A 6,000-nucleotide genomic window follows, 5' to 3' on the forward strand; every position below is an offset into this window, starting at 1 on the left:
TTCCTGCACAAACCCACCGACCCATATCCCAAAAGGAGGGTTTAAGTCATACATAGACATCCACATGCTACAGTCAAAGAGAGCAGATGTACTCCTTGATCTGTGTATGCCAAGGATTTTTTCCAGATTTGCCAGCTGTTCTTTCCAACCTGACTTAGTGCTACCCAAGCCCCAAACTTGTACTGGCATATGGCAGCTCAGCCCTGTGAGCGAGACAGACATCATCAGGAGCACAAACACACTACAGCCCCCTTAACACTTCCACAGGGCTCCTGCAACACTGAGCAAGAGCTCTCTGGCAGGAGAGGATTTGTTGCCCAAAACTTAAAGTAAAATGCTCAAGAGAAGCAGTGTCTGTACCTCTGGTAGATGTTTGTATGTGCATCCCAAAGAACCTCATCCCAAAGAATCTCATCCACCCTCAGTACAGATTAAACCACCCTCCGCTGGCCAGTGTTACCACTCTAGTTTGCAAATGAATGTTGCAAATGTTAATCACAAAACGGCAAATTCTAAACACACTAAAATTAAAAAAAAAACCAAAAACAACAAACAAACAAACAAAAAAAACCCAAAACCCCCTACGTTTTTCTTACTTTTTAACAATTCATCTTCATCCCTGGCCTTACCCAATGGTCTGCAGTGTAACTCTCACATTGCACATGGAAATAGTACTACCATGTGTAGCTTCAGCAGAGAGATTTTTGTCTTGGATAAAGAGACTAATGGACTTCAGCAGTAATAAACAGACTGCTAAGGCCAGAGCCATGGGATAACAACTCAGTCCCTCACTGGAAAAAGCTCTGGCTGCAAATGAGAGGATAAAATACAGATTAATTATCCAATTAATAACCCAGAACAACTCTGGCAAATTAGATTGTGCACACATTGTGGCACTTAAGGGAAGAACCCCTCCCAGCAGTGCTGGCATTTCTGCCCCTGAGCACTCTGGACATCTGCCAGGACAGGATCACAGCTATGAGAGACATCTCCATGTCTTAACTGTTTGTCACAAGTCATGTATAAAACAAGGTGACCCAAAAGAATGAAGCCAGAGGGGGCATTGAGACATCCCTTATATTGATAGATGAGGATATGACATTATTAAAAAGACCTAACAAATATTTAGCACACACCTAGTGGTTTCAGTGGTGTTCTCAGATGAGACTACTCCTACTGAAGATCCAACTTCCACCAAAAAGCACAGAACTCCAGGTGTTAAAATTTGTTGATATTCCCACCTAACTCAAAGGCCTAAAAAAACCCCTAAACCCAACCCCAATCCCCCCCCTGAAAAACCTAACTTTAAACCCTAAGAATTACAACAATAGTCACTGTAACTTCCCTCTGCCAAAGCAACAAATGTTCATTGATTCCACAACACCTTTAGTTTAATGCATTTTTAAAAGCAAGCTCATTTTCCCCCACTGATGGAACATGCTTTCACTATACAATCATATGGCTGTATTTCAGTTTTGAGAGAGGTAAACCTGTTCCCTAAAGCTACCATATGGCCACAGTAGTGTAAACACTCCCTGTCACATCTGTCTCCACATAGGTTGCTGCCCCAGATTAAAAAGTGTATGTTCACCTTTCTAGTCAAGGGTACTCATTTTCCATTTATGCCTGCAAATGCCAAAAGTTTTATTTCCTAATGTGGGATGGTGTTAGAGCATCTGGACATACAGATGCATATCTCAACACCTATCCCTTCCAGTTCTGATTTTCATCTCTAGACCTCAAAGTATCTACAAGGGACATGATGAGTGACATTTTCCCCTCCTTCTATCCACCAGAAAAGGTTTCACCCAGGCAAGGGAAGTCACCCATTTGACAGGTTCAAGGCTAAGCTGGAAACACCACTTAGATCTCCAGAACATGAATGTTCTATCCATATTTCAACAGAGAAGAAAAATCATAGAATGGTTCTGGTTGGGGAGACCTTTAACATCAAGGCCAATTATTAAACCAGTCCTGCCAAGTCCATCACTTAACCACATCCCTCAGAACCACACCTACACAGCTTTTAAATATCTCCAGTGATGGTGACTCCACAGCTTCCCTGGGCAACCTGTTCCAGTGCCTGACAATCATCTGAGTGGAAATATTTTTCCTAATATCTACCCTAAACCTTCCCTGGCACAACTTGAGGCCATTTCCTCTTTTTCTATTGCTTATTTTTTGGCGGAAGAGACCAACCTCCAACTCTCCACAACCTGTCAGATTAATTGCAGAGAGCAAGAAGGTCTCCCCTCAGTCTCCTTTTCTCCAGGCTAAACAACCCCAGGTCCCTCAGCTGCTCCTTGGAAGGCATGCTGGAACAGGAGATTTTTCAGGTGCCCCTTTCACTGCACCATGGAGGTTCAGCTAGGGTCTGGCAGATAAATTTGGTGAAGAAGCTCTGGCCTCACAAATGCACCCATCAGCACAGACCTTTTCACCTCAGCAAAGCTTCAGTGGCTGCAAAGAAATTTCATGAAGGCATCAGATTATAGAAACATAGGTGTTATTAAAAGTAAGTGGATTTGTCTGAGAGTAAGCACATAATTCATGACAACACAGCACTATTTAAAGAACATTTTTTTCTTCACTCCCTTTCAGAAGAGGGGTATTATTTTATAGAGTAGTTCAAAACACCTTTTTAAAAGCTATGAGATACTATGGAAGCTGACACATTCATGATGAATAGCTTCTCCTCCAGATTAATTTGTTTTATTCTCTAAGTGGAGCACATAGTAGCAATCTTTATACATAAGCGAGTTAAAAGTAGATGTTTTGAAATGAGGATTATTGTCTCACACAGCTTTGAAGGACTTTTAAGTCTGCTTTCCTAATATGGATTGGGGGGATTTAAAGGAGAGAGTCATATGCAGTGTATCAAGAATATTTATATAAGAGTAGTACTGTATATAGTTAGATAGGTAACATCACTCCTTTCCAAACCAAAATAATGGAAGCAATTATGTCAAGTTTTGAACTTGTGTCCACGTTCTTGAATATTTTTAAATGAAGGCTGGTTTCAAGTCATATTTAGTTAAGCATTTTTAAACCTGAGTAAAATAGCCATATCACACCTTTAAAACTCTGTTTTTAGAAGACCATACATCCCCTTTGAAATCCATAGTTTAATAATAATTGGAATAGAGACCATCCCTTATGATGCTCCCCAATGAGTATCATAAACTGCCTGAAACATACAGGAGAAATGATGACATGAATATTAGAGTTTCCTATAGCACATAATCCAGTTTTCTTTACCTGAGTTGCCCAGTCCTGTGAAGATGAACTTCAGGACAGCTTTAGAAACTTAGTTGTGTTCAAGTTCAAATGCTTGTTATTTTTATTAATCTTACTGTTAATAAGAGCATCAGTCTTTATCAAGGCTTCTTATTACTGCATCAATAAAACATTCTAAATCTTTATTATTAAAGTGATAATGAAGTCTCTGAAAAGCTGCATGGATGAAGAGAAACTCCCTGAAAAGTTGTTCTCTAAAAAGGTCATTCTTGTCAGCAACTCTTCTATATACTTAAAACTGATTGTGGCATTCAGCAAGTTTCATTTTTCATCTAAATTATTCAACACCTGTAGGAAGCCATTCTGAAAGCTTTTTTCACAGCATGAGATGAAACATAAGTGGTACATGGACGAATATTTGAAATGGCAAAGTTACTAGGCAGCTGAACATCCAGCCAAAATTAGTGCCAAAAAGAAAAAACAGCTGGCTACACTCAAGGAAAACTCAAGAAAAGCAAGCTTAGTTAGAAGACAAACAGACTTCAAGAAATGCATCAATTGTAATATTTTCAAGGGCATCTTTCCTCACACTGATAAATCACTTTATAGATTTTTTTTGTCCCATTGGCTTATGTTATGCTTATGCCTGAATGTGTGCAGCCTTTTGACTACTGACCTCCTCTGAGCAACCCACCCTGCTTGGTCCTGAAGTAATCATTGATGTGGCACTTTCTCACCTCCAAGAATAAGCTCAGACATCCCAAAAAGTTCATAGATAATCCAGCAGATCATGGATCTATACAAGCCGAGGTCTGAGCTTCTATTCAGTATTCCCCAGAGGATGATTTCTACATGCCAAGTAGATGGGAGTTTTATTTGCATAGTGAAACATTGCAACACCTGGGTCACAACAACCCCAGACAATGCTACAGGCTCAGGAAAGAGTGGCTGGAAAGTGTCAGGTAGCAGTGTCATCCCCTGTACTCAGCGCTGGTGAGGCCACACCTCAAGTACTGTGTCCAGTTCTGGGCCCCTCAGTTTAGGAAGGATATCGAGGTCCTGGAGCAGGTCCAAAGGAGGGCAACAAGGATGGTGAAGGGACTCGAGCACAGATCCTGTGAGGAGAGGCTGAGGGAGCTGGGGCTGTTCAGCCTGGAGAAGACGAGGCTCAGAGGAGACCTCATCACTCTCTACAACTCCCTCAAAGGAGGTTGGAGCCAGGGGGGGGTTGGTCTCTTTTCCCAGGCAGCCCTCAGCAAGACAAGAGGGCACGGTCTTAAGTTGTGCCAGGAGAGGTTTAGGTTGGACATTAGAAAGAATTTCTTTACTGAGAGGGTGATCAAGCATTGGAATGGGCTGCCCCGGGAAGTGGTGGATTCTCCATCCCTGGAGATATTTAAAAAGAGACTGGATGTGGCACTCAGTGCCACGGGCTGGGAACTGCAGCGGTAGTGGATCAAGGGTTGGACTTGATGATCTCTGAGGTCCCTTCCAACCCAGCCAATTCTATAATTCTATGATTCTATGAAAGGACGTGGGGGTGTTGGCCAACAGCAGCTGAATATAAGCCAGGATGTGCCCCAGTGGCCAAGAAATCCAACAGTATCCTGGCTTGTCTCAGTAATAGTGTGGCCATTAGGACTAGGGCAGGGATTGTCCCCTATGCTTGAGGTGCTAGAGTGAGTCCAGAGAAGGGCAATGAAGCTGGTGAGAGGTCTGGAGCACAAGTTTTACAAGGGACAGTTAGGGAACTGGGGCTGTTTAGCCTGGAGAAAAAGAGACTGAAGGGACTTCACTCTCTGCATCTACCTGAAATGACGTTGTAGTGAGTTGGGGGTCACTTTCTTCTCTCAAGTAACAAGCAACTGGACAAGAAGAAATGGCCTCAAATGCCAGGGGAGGTTTAGATTGGATATTAGGAAAAATTTCTTCACCCAAATGGATGCCAGGCACTGGAACAGGTTGCCCAGGAAAGTGGTGCAACCAGCACCCCTGGAGGTATTTAAAAGGTGTGTAGATGTGGTGCTCAGGGACATGGTTTAGTGGTGGCCTTGGCAGGGCTGGGTTAATGGTTGGTGCTTAAAGGTTTTTTTTCCCAACCAAAACAATTTTATTATTCTAACACAGTAACTACCACAGAAGGAAGTGACAAAGCCTTAACAGCACTTTTATCTCAGGCATGGGACCTGCTTTGGGCAAAGGAAATATCAGCAGAGAACCAGAGGCTGCCAAATCCCTGCATGGGTCTAAACCCCCAGCATGCCTGCTTGGGAAGTCACTGCAGTTTCTCTTGGGAGCTGATGCTACACAGTCACCTGCTGAGCAAATCCTATCAACTAGCAAGCACATCAGTCACATCATTTACAGCATTTCTTTGAGCCACTCAGATTTGCCAGTGGAGAATAAATGCCTGAGAAAGAATATTCCCTTTCTTCTTAATGTGGGAATTTTTCTCAAAATGGAATCTTTCAGGAAAAAAAAAAAAAAAAAAAAAAAAAAAAAAAAAAAAAAAAAAAAAAAAAAAAAAAAAAAAAAAAAAAAAGAAGAATGGTTCATTATGACTAAGGGAGAAAAACAGAAAGACTTCTGCAATAGAATATTTCTTACTGAAATTAGGTACCTGCAGCACTGTTAAGAAATGTGAACTCAAATACAGCCTCAGAAATTTGCCATAACGAAAAGAAAAATTGCACTTCATGGTGGAAGTGAGGAAGTGGTAGCCTGAATAAACCAGAAATAAAACCAGCCTAAATAATCCTTTTG

At 41.8% G+C, this 6,000-nt stretch overlaps 1 long non-coding RNA gene across 1 annotated transcript in view; it reads left to right on the forward strand.

Annotated features, from left to right (window-relative positions):
- LOC139797501 (uncharacterized) overlaps positions 1 to 5,785 on the forward strand; it is a 118,288-nt gene extending 112,503 nt beyond the window's left edge. The window contains exon 2 of the long non-coding RNA XR_011726496.1: positions 5,710 to 5,785. This is a non-coding gene — a long non-coding RNA (uncharacterized lncRNA). The remainder of the gene's footprint in view (positions 1 to 5,709) is intronic.
- The last annotated feature ends 215 nt before the right edge of the window (positions 5,786 to 6,000 follow it).

This window comes from Heliangelus exortis, chromosome 6 (assembly GCF_036169615.1).
Source record: "Heliangelus exortis chromosome 6, bHelExo1.hap1, whole genome shotgun sequence".
NCBI lineage: Eukaryota > Metazoa > Chordata > Aves > Apodiformes > Trochilidae > Heliangelus > Heliangelus exortis.